The sequence below is a fragment of the Lycium barbarum genome, chromosome 4 (assembly GCF_019175385.1).
Source record: "Lycium barbarum isolate Lr01 chromosome 4, ASM1917538v2, whole genome shotgun sequence".
NCBI classification, from domain to species: Eukaryota; Viridiplantae; Streptophyta; class Magnoliopsida; order Solanales; family Solanaceae; genus Lycium; species Lycium barbarum.
The window spans coordinates 25,952,661-25,973,758 of NC_083340.1; the positions used below are offsets into that span (position 1 = coordinate 25,952,661).

The following is a 21,098-nucleotide window of genomic DNA, read 5'->3' on the forward strand; positions in this document are numbered from 1 at the left end:
AAGACCAATAATTTGAGGGACAAAAATTAAAAACCACCGCAAAAGAAGGGTAATCCGCACAAAAAAATGAATAAAATAAAAAAGTATTCTTAAACCAAAATAATTCAAAATTCATAAGTTAAAATTCATAACTTATCGCTTTTAGTTCATAAGTCAAAAATCATAAATCCACTCTAGCGGGCTCCATGTACAATTTACACGCAACTACTATGTAGTACTGTTTTTTAACATTTTTTTTTTTTGCGCGGATTGTCCTTCCTTTGGGGTGGTGTTTAATTTTTGGCCCTCTGATGGTTTTCAATTTTTGCCCTTCGTAACCCAGCTCAGTAGAAAAGAAAGAAAATTCACAAGCCAGCAGATTAAGGCTATCTTCTGAGCAGGAGAAACTTCGTAGTATGTTAAAAGATGTGCTGAAGAATCGGCCTAATGTGGATGTGGTGAAACTTCAAAAGTCTAAGGAATGCAAAAATACATCAGAAAGCCAGAGGCTACAGAATACGGGTAAGGATTACTTTTATAGATATTTATGTATCTCATTGTCCATGCTGCCCTTTTCTATCAAATGTGAATGAATTTAACCAGCTTTGATTTTTTTCTCATACCAGTACTTTTATGGCCTGTCAAATGACAAACTATGCCTGATGGTGCAAAGTTTCCCGTAAACTATGCCTTATCAGGTAGAATTTGCTAAGGTTTGCCTGCAAAATTCTACCTTATGGCAGAGTTAGCAAAACTCTGCCCGATGGGGCAGAGTTTGTAGGCAATCTCTGCCTAGTGATTTTTTTTTATAATTTTAGCTTGAGCAGGAATTCGAATCCGGAACTTTGAGATTTTAAGTGAAGGGCAAAAGTTAAATACTTTCATTTTGATGAGGAAAGATGAAAGGCAAAACACATAAACAGCCCTTTAACTTGGCGCAAGCTGACAACTATAACTTTAAACTTTGCTAGTGCACAACTAGGTACTTAAACTTGCCAAAAGTCGAACATGTAAACACAAATGCTGACGTGGCACATAATTTTATTCAGTGTTATGTCACTGCCACATCAGCGTCACGTCAGCATATGTTTTTCATGTTCAACTTTGACAAGTTTAAGGGCCTACTTGTGCACTAGCAAAGTTTAAGGCCATAGTTTCCAATTTGCGCCAAGTTAAAGGGCTTGTTTATGTATTGTGCCAAAATGAAAACCACCCCAAAATCAGGGCATAACTGCGAATTGCCCCTTTTTTAATGATCTTGTTAATGAATGGATTCAACTATTGGGGATAAAGTTAAGTTAAGCTTTACTGCTAAATTAAATGTCAAGTTTTAATTTTTTGAATCATAGTTTTGTGTAAATTAAATTACCCGGACTTCATTTTCATCTCAACTGATCATTAATCCATGGCCACCATGGAGATGGACGCATCCAACTCTCAGTTCCTCAACGTCCTTCTGAAAGTCTCTTATTTTCTTTTCTCAAGTTACTTGTTTTTAATGATCTTGTTAACTAATGGTTTCAAGTATTGGGGATAAACTCAACTTAAACTTTACTGCTAAGTTGAATGTGTCAAGTTTTAATCTTTTGAATCAGAGTTTTATGTTTTTAGTCAATTGAGAGCATTATATATTACCAGCATTGCCTTTCTTTTTCACAATTGTATTTGACTTTCCCTTATTTTGCAATAACTTGTCAAAATTAGTTGCCTAACGAAACATGAAGAATAGCTTAATTTTTTTGGGGTTAAATGAATCACACACTATCATTATGTATATATAGCTTTTCACCAACTTCCAAAATTTATTTATCTGTATTTTGTTAGTTTGATTTTGTAACTGAACTGGGGAATAATTGATATAGAAGAGAGTATTTAGACAGGGAAGACTAGAATGCAACAGAAAAGTGTAGCAGCTGAATGATAACTAAATATAATTACACGGTCACAATTCAGGAAGATAATTAAGTTCGGGTTCATTGGAAACTAAAATTGTGAGAGTGGTGGAAAGGTTTGTTCTAATTTTGTTTCGGGATGATAGAAAAAGTTAAATTGACTGTCCAGGATGAGAAGAGATAGGAGAGGAACACATTAGTAGTTTTCCCACTCCGCGTTTACAGCCGGTGGATTTGGAGAAAGTGGCTGAGGACCGCTGTCCGAGGAGGGAACGTCGGAGCTGGTTGAGAAGTATCATCATAAAGATTTTTCTCACCAAATGAATTTGGGTAATTTTTAATTAGATCCCTTAAACTACATTTTAACTATAGTGTTTGAGAAGTAGAAAAGAGATTTTGTCGTGGACTACATGCTCTTAAATCAATGTTTTAATGACGATAAAATTCCTAGTCAAGTATAGGAAGTCTAATGAAATTGGTTTAATCCACTGTAGTTCTTTCAGTTAAGAGGAATCACTCCATCAGAATGATCAAATATGAATGGATATTTTCCATGTCTATGGCAATTAGTTTCTCATTAACTCTCTCATTGTTTCCAGGAAGGAGGGCAAGGGCTCTTGCCTGTATTGGTGTTGAGCATGAAAGAAAGCGAAAAGAAGAGGAGGCCTACGATTGTTTTCCTGCATAGCACGGACAAATGCAAAGAGTGGTTGAGGCCATTGCTTGAGGTGACATTTGCTGTTTTTTGAAAATTAGTGAGTTCTCACTACAATGGAGTATCAAGGACAATTTTTTCTTTTAGGGATTTGTTTCAAGGGGAGATATCGCTGTTGCAATTGATTCTTGATACCAGGGAGAACGTGCAACCAGCTTGACAACCTATCGAGATGTCAGTATTTTTCTCTTTGCTTAAGTGTATATATCCAATTAGCTTATATAGAATAGATTTTCCTTCCGGTCGCTTATGCAACAGTGGGCTGTCCAAAATTTGTGATATGTGGTTTAGATCATGTTATGGATTTGGTGAATTGATGATACCCCTGGCCTTTGGTTGTTTGATAATGGAGTTTCTTGTTTATAAATTTTAGCCCATGAACGACCTGAATATAGACAATTGGGAGTAAGCTAAACACACCAGATAGTCCCTCACAATTGGCTTCATAATAAGAATACCCTCTTACGAGTGGTTTTATAATGAGAATAAATAATGGGAATTCAACCAGTTAGGCTTAATTCTACTGTACTTGGTTGACTTGATCTTGCTAACCTCTTTTTTTCTGTCGCACAGGCCCTAGAGTCGTCATGGAAAAATGATGATACAATGCCGTTCATATTTGATACGGTAATATTGAAAAAACTAACCTGATTCTACCATTTGAAAAACTTGGTGAAATCTGGTTATTATTCTCAAACCGCCGTAGTCAGTTGATATGGAGCTCTGACCATATCTTTACTGCCCTTTGAATGTTTGGGACTTGATAAAACTGGCTGATTATCTGTATACGGTCAATTTGGCCATGTTTATGAATGAAATACATTTACTTGATCAAAAAAGAAAAAAACACGCTGATTATCTTACTGAGAGGGAAGATGTTGACCTATCAAAGATAGGAATCACTGGCGAATCTGGACCAATGATTCACTGTGGTCCAAAGTCCTCAGAGCTAAATACTGCATTAGAGGGCATGTTGTCACCAAGAAATGGAGATCTGGGCAGTTCCATGATTGGCAGAAACTGATGCAGATCAAACATGAAGCTGAGAAATGCATTATATGGGAAACCAGTAGGGGAGATAGTAGCTTCTGGTGGGATAATTGGACAGGGCTTGGCCCCTATCCAATTATGCTGAAAACTAACCAAATGTGGTAAACTTATGGTTGCTGCTTTCATTAGTGATGGGAAGTGGATCATGGATAAATGCTATGATCTACTACCAGTTGATGTTGTGCAACACATAAGCCTTATCAGAATTGGTAAAAGTGATAAAGATGATTTACCTATATGGAATGACACTAATGATGGATGTTTTTCTAACAGGTCAGCTTGGATGATGATAAGAAGCAAAAGACAAAAGGATGAATTCATGAAGAAATTGTGGAGCAAGCATATACCCTTCAAAATATCATTTATGGTATGGACGGTACTAAAAAGGAGGATTCCTTTTAATGAGATCCTGAACCAGCATAGGAGTCCTTAGAATAAATTGAAGTCAAGCTGCTGCTGCTGCTGCACAGTGCCTCAGCCAGAAACAATTCAGCATGTAGTTGTAGAGAGTGAAGCTCCAAAGCAGATATGGTACTATTATGGAAGACCTCTAGGTATGGTACATCAGGTCATGTCCATCAAGGAACTGCTGAACAGATGGTGGAATATGAATTGCAAAAATCAAGTGCACAGAATGATATTTCAAACTGTTCCTCTGATGATAATATCGGAGATATGGAAAACTTGGTGCTCTTATAAACATGGGGAGCAAAAGAGGTTCTTGTATAGTAGGATGATATACCAAATTCTGTGGAATATTAAATCAGCTGTTGGTTTAGCTATCCAAAACTGTGACTGGGCTATGCCTGGGATTAGGTTGTGTGATACGGTAGAAAGACTGAAGCCTGTTTTAAATGGAAGAAGGTATGGTGGGAAAAACCTCCAATGGGTAAAGGTAAATACAGATGGGAGCTTTATACAGGGGAGTGGAGAAGCAGGGATTGGTGGACTTGTTAGAGATGATCAGGGAAACTTTATCGTGGCTTTCTCTCCACAAGTTAACTGTAAGAACAACAATGAAGGATCTATCGAAAGGACGTGAAATGAAATTGTATTTGGTTTCTACTTTTAGTTGGAAAATGAAGAGCTTGATGGGCTGAAGTGTTTTTTATCTTTGTAACTTCATCATTTTCCTTTTTTGAAACAAATAAAAATTATGAATTTTTTCCATATGAACCAAAACAATGAAAATTCTCAGTATGAATTTGATAAACTTTTCATGACAGCAAACTTTTTTAGGCACTGAAAGTGTGGCGTTTATATCGTGGTATTATTTTGTTCTATATTATCTTCTTTTTTTTACACCGAACAATGTCATGAAGTTCACTTTTGATTATTACGTGATAATTATCTTTTGAGTTTATAAAAAAATTAATAGATAAGGTGACATGAAAAAGAGAGGATAAAAGTTAAAGTCTGTTTTATATCGGTGACCTAAATCAGTTTCACATTTTAATTACTCAAATTTCCACGTCATGTTTCACATAAAAAATGTAGCTTGCTAAAGTAACCAATTTTTGGAAGTGTATGGTCTTATATTTCATGTCACTTATATAAATCTTTAAGCTTTTTATAGGGTTATACTTTTCATCCTCCACTTCTTCATTTTCATTTACATAAAATTTTACATTTATATGTTTACAATTTTAGATGTAGCTCAATTGGCTTACAAACATAATTGACTTCATTTTGCTAGGGCATACACGGGCTCACCTGCTAAGCATGAACATTTTTGAGCTTTTATTTGCACGATCTTCTCTTTTCTTCAATATTCTGTCACTTTGTCTATGAAGATGGAAGAGTTGAAAGATTAAATATAAGTTGGGTCTTCTTTCTAAAGTAACTTTACTATTTGTGTTTTTCAATTGTCAGGAAGTTTTTCTTTTGCAATAATCTTTGAGATGCAATATGAATTTTTTTTTTACCTATTACCAGTCATTCAAGTACAGTAGTTTATATTATAATAATTAAGACCATGGGTTTACATATTGTATTTTTCTAGATTAGACTGTTTAATTAATTACCAATCAATTTCTATCACCAAGAGAAAAAAGAAAGTGTTACACACCACGTAATAGGAAGTCTTATGGAAATAAAAGTTACTCCGTTAGATAAATTATTTAATAACATTTTGATTTTTCTTTTTAATCGCGCTAAGCGCATACATATTCACTAGTTTAATATATGTTGAAAATTTAAGCTAACTTTTACATACATATATGTTTAACATCGAAAATACTAGGTTAATTTGAGTGAACTTGTTGCTGATGTGTTGCATCCGTTCCTATAGCGGGTCCTATAAGGCGTGAATCTGAATTAATTAGGTCTTAAATTTCAATCTGATGGTGAAACCGGAAAAATAAAATTAAACTTTGGATTTTTTTTTTTTAAATCAATTTCCCAGTGCCCTATTTCATTATCTTCTAAAATCCGCAATCGTTGCGTAGAAAGTCGTGCTTACTATCTCCTCCATCGTTGTTATGTAAGAGGAAAAGAGCGAAAACCAGAATCTTACAATGAGGTGGTTATAGCATCCATGCCTCCGAATTACAACTGCAAAAACAAAAGAAAAGCTACCATACAGAGGTTTTATATAACAAAGCAAACTTTGGAAACATGGAATTTGGTTTTGGTTCAGTTTCTGAAATAATTCCATGAAAAAAAGCTTTTTTGGGAAAAAGACATGTATTTGGATTAATACCAATTGAGAAATAGTAGTTCAGAAATATTCGCCATTAGCGTATTTTTTTTTTTTTACACAATCCGTCTTCAATTTTGTTTTCTAAAACGACTATAGTTATTTTTTTAAAATTTCTTACAACTCTTTTTAAGTCAACTGTATTAGATTTACGACAATGACATTTTTATAATGTATTACTAGACGGCAGCATGGGCCCAACACTTTGAATTATAGTGTATCTATGTGTATGTAGCTGTATTTGGGTAGTGATAATATATATATATATATATATATATATATATATATATATATATATATATATATATATATATATATATATATATATATATATATTCAAAACACGATAAATATAACATTGTAGTTTGTGCTCCGTATCCAAAACTTTATTATATTAGTGTTTGCTACGAATGCAAAGTTGGCAAAAATTTATTAATACTTTTTAAAAGAGAAGACTTGTTTAAAAAGAAACTATTTTCTTCTCTTTGAGATAAAACAATAGCAATATTTAAACATCAGTTGATACTTTGAATTTTAATTCAATTAATTTAAATGTGTAAAATATTCTATTGTTAATATATGTAGATTGGACCTAAACAATGCTTATTATTTTTTATCAAATGTTGATTTGGATAATTCTAATTCAAATTATTAAATTAATTTTACATGTTTAAAACGAAATAAAGTAAAAATTTGATTTTCTATTTAAACGAAGAACTACTATTTTTTTAATTTTTGGTAAATATTCTTGGTTTAGCTCATTTTACTTGTCATGTTGTCTTTTGCACGGTTTTTTAAGAAATCATTAATTAGAATTATAATTTGACTAATTTTCCTTATTAATTATTTGATCTCCATTTAATATTATTTTTTATTTTACGACATTAACCTCTTTTCACATTTATTATAGTAAGGAAAAAAATGAAAAATTAATTAAATTATATCTTATTTTAAAATATAATTATTTTAAGTATATTTATTTTAGTAAACATAACAAATAAATGACATGGCGGAATAGCAAATACAATAGTTAAATATCTAGACTAGATCTCAGGCTAATATAAGAAAAGAAAGGTAATTGTATGGTTTGACTACTTAACATTTTGAACAAAAACAATAATATGGGGTTCATGTTTTTTGCTGTACAATAATTTCATTTGCTCCCACTAATGGGTTGATATGCACGACAATGAATCCACCATTATTGACTTATGGGGATACTTTGGGAATTACATGAATATTGTTTGATTTTTTAATATGGTGTGCACGTTTTTTTGTTTTGACATTGCTTGTTTTTTTAATATGGGGTCCAATTTTTTTTTTATATTGCTTGATTTTTTTAATATGGGGTCCACTTTTTTTAATTTTTACATGAGTCTGGAGATGGTGGGATCCACTTTTTCTCTTTTAAAAAGTATTAATAAAATTTTGCCAACTTTGTATTTGTAGCAAACACTAATATAATAAAGTTTTGGATACGGAACACAAACTATATATATAGTGCAAACTTATGTATGTTTATTAGAAATATAAAATATATTTATATATGTTAAGTTAATGTTTTAATTAATTTTGAAACATTTCATCTGATAAAAGTTTTTCAAACTAAATGAAGTGAATTTGAACATACATTCTTCATTTAGTATTTTACGTTTGAGGTTCTTGAAGATTACATGAAAGTTGCATGTATTTTAAGAAATATTCATGAACCTATTGTAAATCCTATTTAATGAAAACTTTTATGTTATGTAATTTTTATCCTATAAATAGTGTTTCATTCTTTTGGAAAAGGCAAACACTTTAAGAAAATAATTTCCCCTAAAAATTTTAGAGACATTGATCAAAAGGTGAAATCACCAATTCAAGAATAGAAGAGCAACTTTCTTGAATAATACTTGTTGTGGCTTAGTTGAATCCCGAAGATAGAGTTGTTATTTATTCTTTCGTTTGCTCGTGGGTGAGACTCCAACTATTTTCAAGAAACGTCTTACCGTGCCTCTAAGCCAAGCATGTTTATTGTGGATTTCTTTTATTATTATCATCCTTGTTCTAACAATTTGAAGATAGTTGTCTGTATGGCTACTACATCAACATTGAATGGTGTTCCATCTCTGCCTAATCCTAATTTTGAAATATTCGATGGCAAAGACTTTGCTAGATGGCGTGGAAAGATGGAATTCTTTTTAAGACGATTGAAGTTGGCATATGTTCTTGAACAACCTTGTCCTAATGCTCCTGGTTCTGAGGTAGCACTGATGAGACTACTTTGATTAAAGAACAAATTGCCAAATGGAAAGATGAGGATTATTTATGTAAGAATTATATTCTTGGAGGAATATTATGATCAATATTATACCAAGTGCAAATTTGCTAAGGATATTTGAGACACTCTCCAAAATATCTATTTGGCGGAAGAGGCGAGTTCAAAGAAATTTCTTGTTTCAAACTATATGGAGTTCAAAATGGTTGATGATAAGTCAATCACTGAACAAGTGCAAGAATTCCAACTTATAGCTAATAAAATTGCTATCTCTGGAATTGCTCTTGATGAAAATTTTCATGTTGGTGCTATTGTCTCGAAACTTCCTTCCTCTTGGAAAGAATACAGAAGCAAACTCTTACACAAGAAAGAAGATTTGACTCTTGAGCAATTGTTGCAACATTTGCAAATTGAACAAGAGACTCGATATCACGACAATAATATTTTGAAGGAACCCGTCATGAAAGCTCATGTGGTTGAAGAAAAATCAACCAAGAAGGAATATGTTAATAAGAAAATTCCGAAGGCAAAGAGAAGTACGAATTTCAAGCGTACTAGTACCAATTCTAAGTCAGTTGAATGTTATCACTGTCACAAATTTGGTCACTATGCGCGTGATTGTAAAATTCTTAAAGCTGAAAAGAAGAAAGAAAAGGCAAATAACCATGGAAAAGATGAATTTGTAGCAATGGTTACAGAAACATTTGTAGCAAGAAATCAAGTGGAATGGTGGATAGACACTGGCGCAACTCGTTATATATTAGGTGATCGAAATGCTTTCAAGACCTATGAATTAGTGGGGGACGATAAAATTTTGTATATAGGAAACTCATCCTCTGCTAAGGTTGTGGGAAAAGGAACTGTTGAATTGAAGTTTACTTCCAGAAAGATAGTCACGCTGATGGACGTATTTGTCACGACCCAGCCCCGTGGGCCGCGACTGGTGCCCTACTTGGGCACCCAAACGGACAAACATATCAAATCGTAACACACTTATCCAAATCGAATCACCCTAACACACTTATTCAGTCAGAATCACATACAGATAGCGTACACGGGCACAAATATCACACGCTGCCACAAATCATATCAAACTGACTGAGACGCATTTCAGCGCAACCATATACGTATGCATATATCAAAAAGCCGGCGAGGCTGTCAAATGTATCAAAAGACGACAAGGCTATCAAATGACACAACGGCCCAAAACACATATACGAATGCACGCCGACAAGGCTGCCATAACGAATAGGATCATGCAAACACATCTGAACAGAAGTAGGCACACACACCCACAAATACGTCTACAGACCTCTAAACAGACCAAACGGATCATATGGCGGAACAGGGCCCCGCCGTACCCCTGAACAAATATATACATATGCATCAAACAAGTATATATACCAAAATATATGCTCTGAAATGAGAAGAGCACTCCAAACAGCAGAAGAGTGTCCTAAACTGGTGGATCACCAAATTGTGCGTCTGTACCTGCGGGCATGAAACGCAGCCCCCCGAAGAAAGGGGGTCAGTACGAAATATGTATTGAGTATGCAAAGCAGAAAATACAGAAACAAATCTGAGGCATAAACGAAATAGTAGTACGGAACATAAGTATAAATCCAACATATCAAAATTTGTTTACTTTAAAAAATATGTAAGTCATGCGTAGGGTACAGAAGAATATGGTCGCCCGCCCGTCGATGGCGCCATAACACAGCATAACACCAGAAAGTTTCAAATCTCCGTATCCCCGTCACATATCATCTCACAACATAACGCCATACACAGCATAACACCAAATATATGTGGAACCCGACCCTCTTTTGCGAGTAGCTCGGTGAACCATAAACACAGCATAACTCCGGAGTATATCAAAATGCGCACGATAACAGAACCGGCCCGGGAACCGGCGAAAGATATAACAGAACGCACGAGCAGAGTTATGAGTAACCATATGCATAAAATCATTATCATAGACTCAAATATAAGTAAATGACCATACTTGAAATTCGAAATGATAATCATACCAAATTCTTTCAAAAGTCGTCCGAATTACATAAAGGAAAGTCGCGGGAGCCACGGACGGGTATTGACCCGAGTCGGGCCCGCCTATGGAAAACATACTTATCATACGCCATGCAAACTCCTACGAAGATATCGGAGCAATCCGAGCCTTTCTGTGAAAGATACGGCATTTCGTAGTTACGGAATTCTTTAAAACAATTTTTTTGTACTAAGTTTGGAAATCAATGCTTTCGAAGACATAATGGTTCATACTTCATCACAACATACATAAGAATGCCAAGAAATATATATAAGGATCATAACGTACTCAGATTTCGAATTTGGAATTTCCTCGAGGCTCGTGATATAGCCTATTGAAAACTAAGGCATGCCAAAAGAAAGAAGGGTTGCGCTTTACATACCTCGTAGGCACTCCAAGATAGCCAATCTAAAGTAAATCCCAATCTACGCCTCGGGCTCCCCAAGGTCTACAGATATGCCAACGAATATCCAATATTAAACATAGGCACTTAAGCCATTCATTCCAAACTAACATTAAATTCTACAGAAAATTCGGCAGCATTTCCCCTATAAATAGGTCATCCCGAGAATTTAACTCGCTCAAAATCAACAACAACAACCACAATAACCAACCTAGTAAGATCGATAATCAATTCGAAAGGCAAAATAACATTAATAGCTCTCTTTTACACCATTCGACAACTTTCCAAATATTCAATTCAACGGCTTACCTTCAAGCCAACATCAACGCCTATACATTCAAATACTAACCCAAACCCATACTAACAACATTCAAGAACATTCTAAACAATTCACATAATATTTCCAACAATCCACAATTTTTTCCATCTATGGCCGAAAACAGCCCCAACCGTGAGCAGCCCATATACACTTCTTACACCTTATTTCATGCAATATTTTCAGCAAATTTAATGAAATACTACAGCAGCTACACCACAACTACATCATCTGTCCATATACAAGTAAACCACATTATTATCATTATAATCCCTACAACAACCCACAACAAATTTAACTCCAACTCTAACCATTAAATTCCTTCATTCTCATCACATAATCCATGATAACAACAACAATAATCATATGAACATAATCATACCCTCAATCCTTTCAATTCAGCAAGTATAACAACATGTCCATAAAACAACACAACTTTAAATTTAACCATTTAATTCCTCCATAATGCTACTAAAATCAATTCATCATTCTTACTCAAAACACTCCCCTTACACGGCTCAATTTATAATTCAACATCAACATACATAACCTTTTACTTTTAACACATAATTCACAACAATAATAACAACAACCACAATCAAACCAATTTCTAACTTAAATAACTTCAATTCTGTCCATTTCATCACCAACACTTAATCATACAATTTTCTTACTTCCAATTCCACTTCATACAATTTTAATCTTTCCATTACCACACCATTAATCCAACTATACCATAAAGTGAGAAGATCTTACCTTAATTTAATCGGAGCAAATTCTACACTTGCTTGCACCAATTGCACCGCCTCTTCTTTCTTCAATTTAAATCCTAACTTGCCGCTTCCTTTGGGACATTTAAATCACCTTGGAGATTTAATCAATTTTTTTTTTTTTAAAACAAGGCTGGCCGTGAACAGTGACGGTCGTGAACAGTGCGCCGCCGTGAATAGTAGCATCGTGAACAGTGCGCCGCCGTGAATAGTGGCGGTGTGAACAGTGGCGCGTGAACAGTGCAGCCGTGACTCTCTCTCTCTCTCTTTAAGTTTGAGAGCTTCTCCCACTAACTCTATTTTGATGGAGTTGGGAAATAAATTGTGGGTGATGGATTAGTCAACAAAAGAGGCTATATGTGCTGCCAAGATTATTAGCAACGTGTGGTGCTCTCTCTTAATTCTTTGTGAAGTGGGGAAATGAATTGTGATTGAAAATGTGGTCAACAATGTTGGCTTTGTGCTGCCCAAGAGGTCCTACACGTCCCCCACTAAAGCATGGGTCAATCAGATTTGGCCATGTGGCAGTGGGGCCCACTCAGCCCATTAATAGCTTAATTAATCCCTAATCTCCACCAATATTTTTACACTAACTGCAATTAATTAACAAATCGTGCACTTATAAAAATCAGACATTAAAAGTCCTTGTCTCATATCCTAAAATAATCTTGTCCTTGAATTTTATGTCCATTAGCTTACGAATAACCCAATGTACAAAAGTACGGGGTATAACAGTATTGCATGTTCCTGAAATTAGGAAGAACTTGGTGTCAGGTACGCTTCTTTCGAAGCATGGTTTTAGAATGATTTTTGAGGCAGATAAATTTATACTGTCTAAAAATGGCATATTTGTTGGAAAAGGCTATGCTATAAATGGAATGTTCAAACTCAATATTGATAATGAAATATTTCTGCTTATATTGTGGAGTCTCTAGATTTATGGCATGAACGTCTTGGTCATGTGAATTTTAGATCTATACAACTTATGGTGAAAAATGGATTAATTAAGGACTGTGAAAAAGATCATACTACTAAGTGTCTTACTTGCAGTAAATGCAAGATAACAAAGACACCTTTTAAGACGGTTGAAAGGACATCCACACTTTTGGAATTAATTCACACCGATATCTGTGAGATGGATTGTTTGTCACGTCATGGTAAGACATATTTTATCACTTTCATTGACGATTACTCAAGATATACATATGTCTTTCCATTAAGAACAAAAGATGAGACATTTGAGTCTTTCAAAACATATAAAGCAGAAGTTGAAAATAAATTGAGTTTGAAGATTAAATCAATTAGATCTGATAGAGGTGGAGAATATTTAAAATCAAATTTTATTGATTTTTGTGAAAAAGAAGGCATTGAAAAACAATTGACTACATCTTATACACCACAACAAAATAGTGTAGTAGAAAGGAAAAATAGGACTTTCATAGAAATGGTTAATTCTATGCTTTATGGATCTGGTATGCTTGGAAATTTGTGGACTGAAGCCTTACTTTCAACGTGTCATATTTTGAATCGAATACCTTCCAAGAAACTTGAGGCATCCCCTTATGAACTTTGGAAGAACCGAAACCAAGTATAAATTATTTTAAAGTATGGGGCTGTTTGGCTCATGTTAGATTACCAGATCAACATTTGGCTAAGGTTGGCTATAGAGGAGTAGATTGTCTGTTTATTGGTTATTCTCAGACCAGTAAGGCTTATAGATTCTTAAATCTTGAGACTCCAAGTCCTCACACAATTATTGAATCCTTACATGCTAACTTTTTTGAGAATATATTTCCTAAGAAAAAATAATCTTTAGAACAAGATGCAAGTTCTTTTACATCTCCTCTTAAAAGGAAAGCAGTTGAGTCTGTGGAAGAAAGCCATGAGAGGCACAGTATACGATCAGCCCAGCCAAAGAACTTTGGACCTGATTTTCAAGTCTATTTGGTTGAAAAAGATCCTGAAAGTTATGCTGAAGCAATATCTTCCCATGATGCTCCTTTCTGGCGTGAAGCTATTGATGATGAAATGCATTCTATCATGTCAAATGATACATGGATTTTATCAGATCTTCCTCTGGGTGTAAACCTATTGGTTGTAGATGGATTTTTAGGAAGAAATTAAAATCTGATGGTACTATAGATAAGTACAAAGCTCGCTTGGTAGCTAAAGGTTTTACTCAAATGAAAGATATTGATTATTTTGATACCTTTGCACCTGTAACTCGGATGACATCTATTCGGCTCTTAATTGCTTTAGTAGCAATTCATAATATGATAATTCATCAAATGGATGTTAAGACCACATTTTTTAATGGAGATCTAGATGAAGAAGTTTACATGAAAAAACCAGAGGGGTTTATCATTCCTGGTCAGGAACATAAAGTTTGTAAGCTTCGTAAATCTCTTTATGGATTAAAACAAGCTCCAAAGCAATGGCATGAGAAATTTAGAAAGGCCATGATTTGTAATGGCTACTCAATCAATGGTAGCGATATATGCATCTTGAGTAAATTTCAAGAAAATTCTGGAGTTATAATTTGTCTCTATGTGGATGACATGTTGATATTTGGAACTGATATTGAAAGAGTTAAAGAAACAAAATCATTTTTGGCTTCTCAGTCTGAAATGAAGGATCTTGGAGAAGCTGATGTAATTTTGGGCATTAAAATTGTGAGATCAGCTAATGGTTTGACTCTTACTCAAGCAAGTTATATTGAGAAAGTTCTGAAGAGGTTTGGTCATTTTGATGACAAGCCTGCTCCTACACCATTTGATCCTACCATCAAACTAGTGCGAAACTCTAGTGACATTCTTGATCAATTGACGTATTCTCAGATTGTTGGGAGTCTTATGTATGCCATGCATTGTACCAGGCCAGATATTGGTTATGCAGTAGGAACTTTGAGCAAGTTTACCAGTAACCCCGGAGTTGAACATTGGAATGCCTTAATTTGTGTTTTAAGGTATCTAAAGGGCACGATTAATAATGGCCTACATTATTCTACCTTTCCAGCAGTTATTGAAGGCTATAATGATGCTACTTGGAATTTTGATCCAAATGACTCTAAATCTATTACTGCTTGGATTTTCACTTTGGCCGGAGCAGCAATCTCTTAGAAATCAAAGAAACATACATGTATTACTCACTCAACCATGGAGTCAGAATTTATAGCTATGTCTTCTGCTGGAGAAGAAGCTGACTGGCTTCGAAGTATGCTGATAGATATTCCTATATGGAGTAAGCCAATGCCACCTTTGACTATCTATTGTGATAATAAAGCTGCTATTTTTTGGGATTCAACTGATTGTTACAATGGCAAATCGAGGAAAATTCGTCTCAAACACAATCATGTGAGAATACTATTGGAGGATGGCATAATATCGTTTCAATATGTGAAGTCCAAATTTAATCTAGCAGATCCTTTGTCTAAAGGGTTAGGCAAAGAGTTAGTAATGGAAACTTGTAAAGGGATGGGAATAAAGCCTATTGTAAATTAATTGTACTTTATGGTAACCCTACCTAATGATGTAATCTTAGGTTCAAAGGGAAAGACAACTAAAGTTACAATTGTGGAGCACATCAATAAAACTTTCATTTCTTCAAAGAGTGAGTAAATGTGCATAGGTTGAGATTTTATTCTCTTAATAAATCTATAAGACCGATTTCGGTTGGAGTTAGTATGACGACTCTTGATAGATTTACCAATATTCCTACTGTAGAGGAGGATGAGATTATATTCTTTTAATAAGTATATAAACAGGTATCGGTTGGAGTGTGTAGGAACCCTCTTGATAGATTTATCGACACTTTGCTTTAAAGGAGGATGAGATTAAATTCTCTTAATGCATTCATAGACTGTTTGGTCAGAATATGCAAAATTACTCTTGATGAATTCACCGTGCTAAGTGAGAAGTGGAGGCCGCTTCAATAAGATTTTTAACAGGGAAATCTTAAAGCACCTAGTTTAAAGGATTCAAGACACATGGCCGTAAGGTGTCGAAGGATTACGATTTTCACCGGAACATAGTAATATGCGTGGAAATTTTTCTACTTCATTTAATGATTTACTCAGTTCAAGATTTGTTCACTAAGTAGTCAATGATTTAGAATGTATTCACTAGCTAATGGTTCAAGTCCAAAAGACACCATTATTGATGCATATTACTAGATTAATGTCTCAAAAATATTTTCAAAATTTCTTGAAACAAGTGGGGGATTGTTAAGTTAATGTTTTAATTAATTTTGAAACATTTCATCTGATAAAAGTTTTTCAAACTAAATGAATGTGAATTTGAAGATACATTCTTCATTTAGTATTTTACGTTTTAGGTTCTTGAAAGTTACATGAAAGTTGCATGTATTTTAAGAAAAATCCATGAACCTATTTTAAATCCTATTTAATGAAAACTTTTATGTTATGTAATTTTTATCCTATAAATAGTGTTTCATTCTTTTGGAAAAGGCAAGCACTTCAAGAAAACAATCTCCCCTAAAAACTTTAGAGACATTGATCAAAAGGTGAAATCACCAATTCAAGAATAGAAGAGCAACTTTCTTGAATAATACTTGTTGTGGCTTAGTTGAATCCCGAAGATAGAGTTGTTATTTATTCTTCCGTTTGCTTGTGGGAAAGACTCCAACTATCTTCAAGAAACGTCTTAACGTGCCTCTAAGCCAAGGAAGTTTATTTTGGATTTCATATATATATATATATATATATATATATATATATATATATATATATATATATATATATGTATATGTATGTATGTATGTATGTATGTATATCACTGCCCAAACACAACTACATACGCATAGATACACTATAATCCAAACTGTTGGGCCCGTGCGCAGCACGGGTATACGCCGTCTAGTGTACTATATATATCCCTCAAACCTATCCCAACCCACAAAAATAAGTGTGTGACCGAATATATAGGAAAGTTCACACGCTTTGAAAAAATAAATCATGTATTTTGAAAAGTATTAATAAATTTTTGCAAACTTTTTATTCGTAGCAAACACTAATATAATAAAGTTTTGGATATGGAGCACAAACTACAATGTTATATTAATCATGTTTTGAACATAGTATATATTTTTACTATTATAGAAACATGAGTTTGGAGGAGGATTGTCGTCCGTCCTCCAACTCATGTACACAAAAAAAAAGAAAAAAAAGTGGACCCCACCACCTCCAAACTCATGTAAAAACAGTGCAAACTTGTGTATGTTTATTAGTAATATAATATATATATATATATATATATATATATTATCACTACCCAAACATAACTACATACACACATAGATACACTATAATCCATTCGCACGGGCATACGCCATATTATTTGATGTTTTCAGTATGGCGCCACCTTGTTTTTTTAAATGATGACTGACGACGAAAAAGTGAGCAAACTCACTCTTCTATATAGTAAATAATTCCATTATTCGTCATCTCTCTTGAACAAATGACAGCAAGTTCAACCTAATGTTGGTAATCCTCTTTTTCATCCCAGAAATACGATCTTTTTCGCTTTAAAATTAGCTCTTGTTGTACATCCAGTAGAAAAGAAAAACGAAGAAAAAAAATTAAATTTTGACAATTCTCTACATCATCTGTTTCTTGGAATAATAATTCTATATTCCAGTTGATTGAGTAGAATTAAGTCTGTGTGTGCCCTGTATGAAATTGAATGTTAAAATTTTCAAGAAATAAATAATAAATTAAACTACCATAAAAAGAAAGAGGGTGTCTACTTGTGAAATCAATATTCTTGTTCGATGTGCTTGTTGTAATCTCAAGAAGATAATACAAATACTAGATGAGATTTTGTTTTTTTGCAAACACTATACAACTATATATACCATCAAGCACTGAAAATAATTGGTTCACCGTATGTTTAAGGGTGAAAATCATTTTAGTCCTCCAACTTTACTTTAAAAATCAAAAACCTCCCCCAACATTGAACAACTGACATTTTCAACCCTTTATCTCAACTTCCGGTCATTGATGGTAACTTTATATTATTTGACCGATCATTGTAGCGGGTGTTGGGAATTTCTAAGTTTAACTAACTCGCACATACCTCATAAAAGGAGGGAGGTGTCCCGGGAAAGTACGGTTGTGAATCGTACCGGGAAAGTCGGAAAAACCCGCCAACCACTTAATGGTGCTCTAAAGGACACATCATCTAATTTTTAGGAAATTAGGAAAACCAGTTCGAAAAGGGTTCATTTAAACTTATTTAAAAGAAACCTAATCTACCAAAGTCTGGGTAAGGGTTCTGGTGATCCCCCGGGTAAGGTGTTAGGCACCCCGGTATGAAGGATCCGCTCAATTGCGGTTTACCTACGGGTTCTAATAGTTTACCTTATGATTATAAATTATTTCTGACAAAATTTGCTTAAGTCTAAATTTCCGCAATAAGAAAGTGTCATTTACATGCAAGAAATTCATTTTTTTTTTAAGAAATCGTCGAAGTATAATTTTGCTCAAAATTGAACGTGGGTGTCAGACTTGAACACCTAAAATAATACTCGAAGGCTCTTAGCCTAGGCAGGACTCCACGTAAGTCCACCCCAAAAAGATTTTTTTTAAAAAAGGAGAAGTATTTTAAATTATGAAAATAGTTTTAACATACTATCATACTTTATATATCGTAATTGATTATACCATGTTATTTAGTTTTAATCTATCAATTATATTCTTTATTTAGCCAAATTTTAATCCATCTTTATAAATATTTACCCAAGTTTCGAACGTCCAAAATCAGTCCATAAGTTTTCAAATAGTCCAAAATGGTCCCAGGCAGTTCAGTCCCCCAAAATTTCAACGATGTCAATTTAGTCCAGTAATTTTCCCATATATGGCGTTCTAAGTCCAAAACAGTCACTTGGTCCATTTTTTATCCGATTTCTACATGAGTTTGAATTTAGTAATCGGTTTTGGCGACTCTAAATTATATGAAAATTATGTAAGGGTTCCAACATATTGAATTTAAAGGCACAAGTATGCATTTAAATTGCATAAAGTAAAGAGTAAGGATTTTGGGCCGACCAAGCCCAAACGGAGATATTATGCAAGTTGGACCCTAAGTCCATTCGTATGCTCCATTTTGCTCCGAATTCGTTGGATTCGATCTAGATACGTTAGTGGGCCCCGTGGGAGCCCATCAACGGGTTTGGGCGGACAAAGATACAAATGGATATGCACAAGATTAGTATACACCCACATATTAAACTAGGTACGAAATTAAAATGTAAAAATAATTATCATAATACCAAAATGAAGCACAATTTTTATTGGGCCAAGCCCAACAAACAACAGTTAACAATAGTTAATAATGACCCACGCACGACACCGACCCAAACAGCTCAGTCATGAGACCATGCATAATCAGGCCCAAATAACAAAAGCCCAAGCTACTCTCCCCTCTTTCATTTTTCTAAGTGTGAAAGTCTGGTATACGTAGTATACCACAGATATACCAGCTGACTTCTATCAAATTTTCTAAGTATCAAGGCTGAAATATACATGATACACACCAATATACCATTAGATGTGAAGAGCAAAGCCTCTCAAAGGGGCATACCCTCCACATATACCTAGTATACACTAAATATTTTATTAATCCTTAACTCTAAAACATTATATTCAGGTCATATACAAGTTATATCCTACCCAGAAATTCCCAGAAAATAAATCAAGGATAGCGAAGGTCTCAACTCAATTTTAACATCTCATGCAAGTTTTAAATCTTAGAGTATTAGTCAGATAACTAGTCAAAGTAAACCATATAGGATTGTATTTGACTTCAACCTGGAGGCTCAACTAATTCCCCCTAAGAAAAGAGTCCAAAGAGATGCCAAGCAATGCAAGAATAAGTAGAGCAAGTGAAGCTAATGTCCAGTAATGCATGACCAAGTAGAGCAAGGTGTTATAAGTGTCAAGTAGGCAGGAACAAGCATCAAACCAGAGCAGGATAGTAGTTAAAAATAGAATGGACAAATAGGAGTAGCAGTCTATGATAGAGGTAGAGAAATGCCAAGCCAAAAGTTAAACAAGATGCACAGGGTACATGATAGTCTCCTAGGTCCAAATATTGGTCAATATGATCATATGAGTCACATCCAAGGAAGTCTAAGGTTGAATGCTTGGCGTTAAGTCCTATTGAGAGCTATGAGGTACATAATTTTCAACTTAGGTTCAAAACATTACATCAAGACATGATAGGGCATGAACAGAATATAGAGAGCAGGTGTTTGAATCACAGAATTAACCAAATGAAGGCAAACAAGCAAGAAACAGACCTTGCACTTAGATTCTTTTCCTTTATACATCTTTTAGTCTTTGTCTTAGCTTTCTTATGCTCAACCTCATTGTGGTTTGCTATGTATAGGATATCCAAAAAAATAGTGACTAAGAACTAACTAAAAGAGCACTAATCATAGAGACAAGTCACAGTATTCAAATGCAATTGCAGGTCCCCTAGCCCCACTAATGCAAATCAAACAAGTCTTCAAATTCAAGTCTCAAGTGAAATCAATAACCAAAGGGATGGAATGAGGATTTAAACAGCTTAGAAATTCATTTTTTAAGTCAGCAAAGGTTAAAGTAGTGCTAGAAACCATTCTTTAGATTCATTTACTATCAACAGGTTATCTCAGAAGTCCAGAGCCATTTCTAGACTAGTTTTAGCTTGGGATCTGAGTATGGTCCCAAAATGGTTTAGGTTCAGCTAGTCTCATTCCCATAACTACACAAACGTACATATAGGAATGTAGTTAAGACTCAACAAATCAAAACATGGACAGAAGGGGGGGGGGGGGGGGGGGACCTGATACTATCCTAGAGTCAATTCAGCACATTAGACATAGTTCAGTTTCCAATAGACAGATAAGGGTAAAATACATAGGGAGCAGTCTCAGATTTCACCAGCAAATGATAAGGGAGGTATTTCAC

The 21,098-nt window shown here is 34.4% G+C and overlaps 2 long non-coding RNA genes across 4 annotated transcripts; one reads left to right on the top strand and one right to left on the bottom strand.

Annotated features, from left to right (window-relative positions):
* Positions 1–205: 205 nt before the first annotated feature.
* On the top strand, positions 206–4,883 carry LOC132635639 (uncharacterized). Of its 3 annotated transcripts, none has more exons than XR_009580641.1 (5): positions 206–501; positions 2,041–2,201; positions 2,471–2,599; positions 2,674–2,760; positions 3,160–4,883. It is a non-coding gene; the product is annotated as an uncharacterized LOC132635639 (long non-coding RNA). The 3 variants fall into 3 exon arrangements; XR_009580640.1 differs by lacking the exon at positions 2,041–2,201 and having other exon boundaries at positions 228–501; positions 3,160–3,213; positions 3,910–4,883; XR_009580639.1 differs by lacking the exon at positions 2,041–2,201 and having other exon boundaries at positions 232–501.
* A 4,733-nt stretch (positions 4,884–9,616) lies between these two features.
* Positions 9,617–12,666, bottom strand: LOC132638310 (uncharacterized). Its single transcript, XR_009581668.1, has 3 exons — positions 12,117–12,666; positions 11,024–11,089; positions 9,617–10,085 (listed from the first exon to the last, which is right to left on the bottom strand). It is a non-coding gene; the product is annotated as an uncharacterized LOC132638310 (long non-coding RNA).
* Between the last annotated feature and the right edge of the window lie 8,432 nt (positions 12,667–21,098).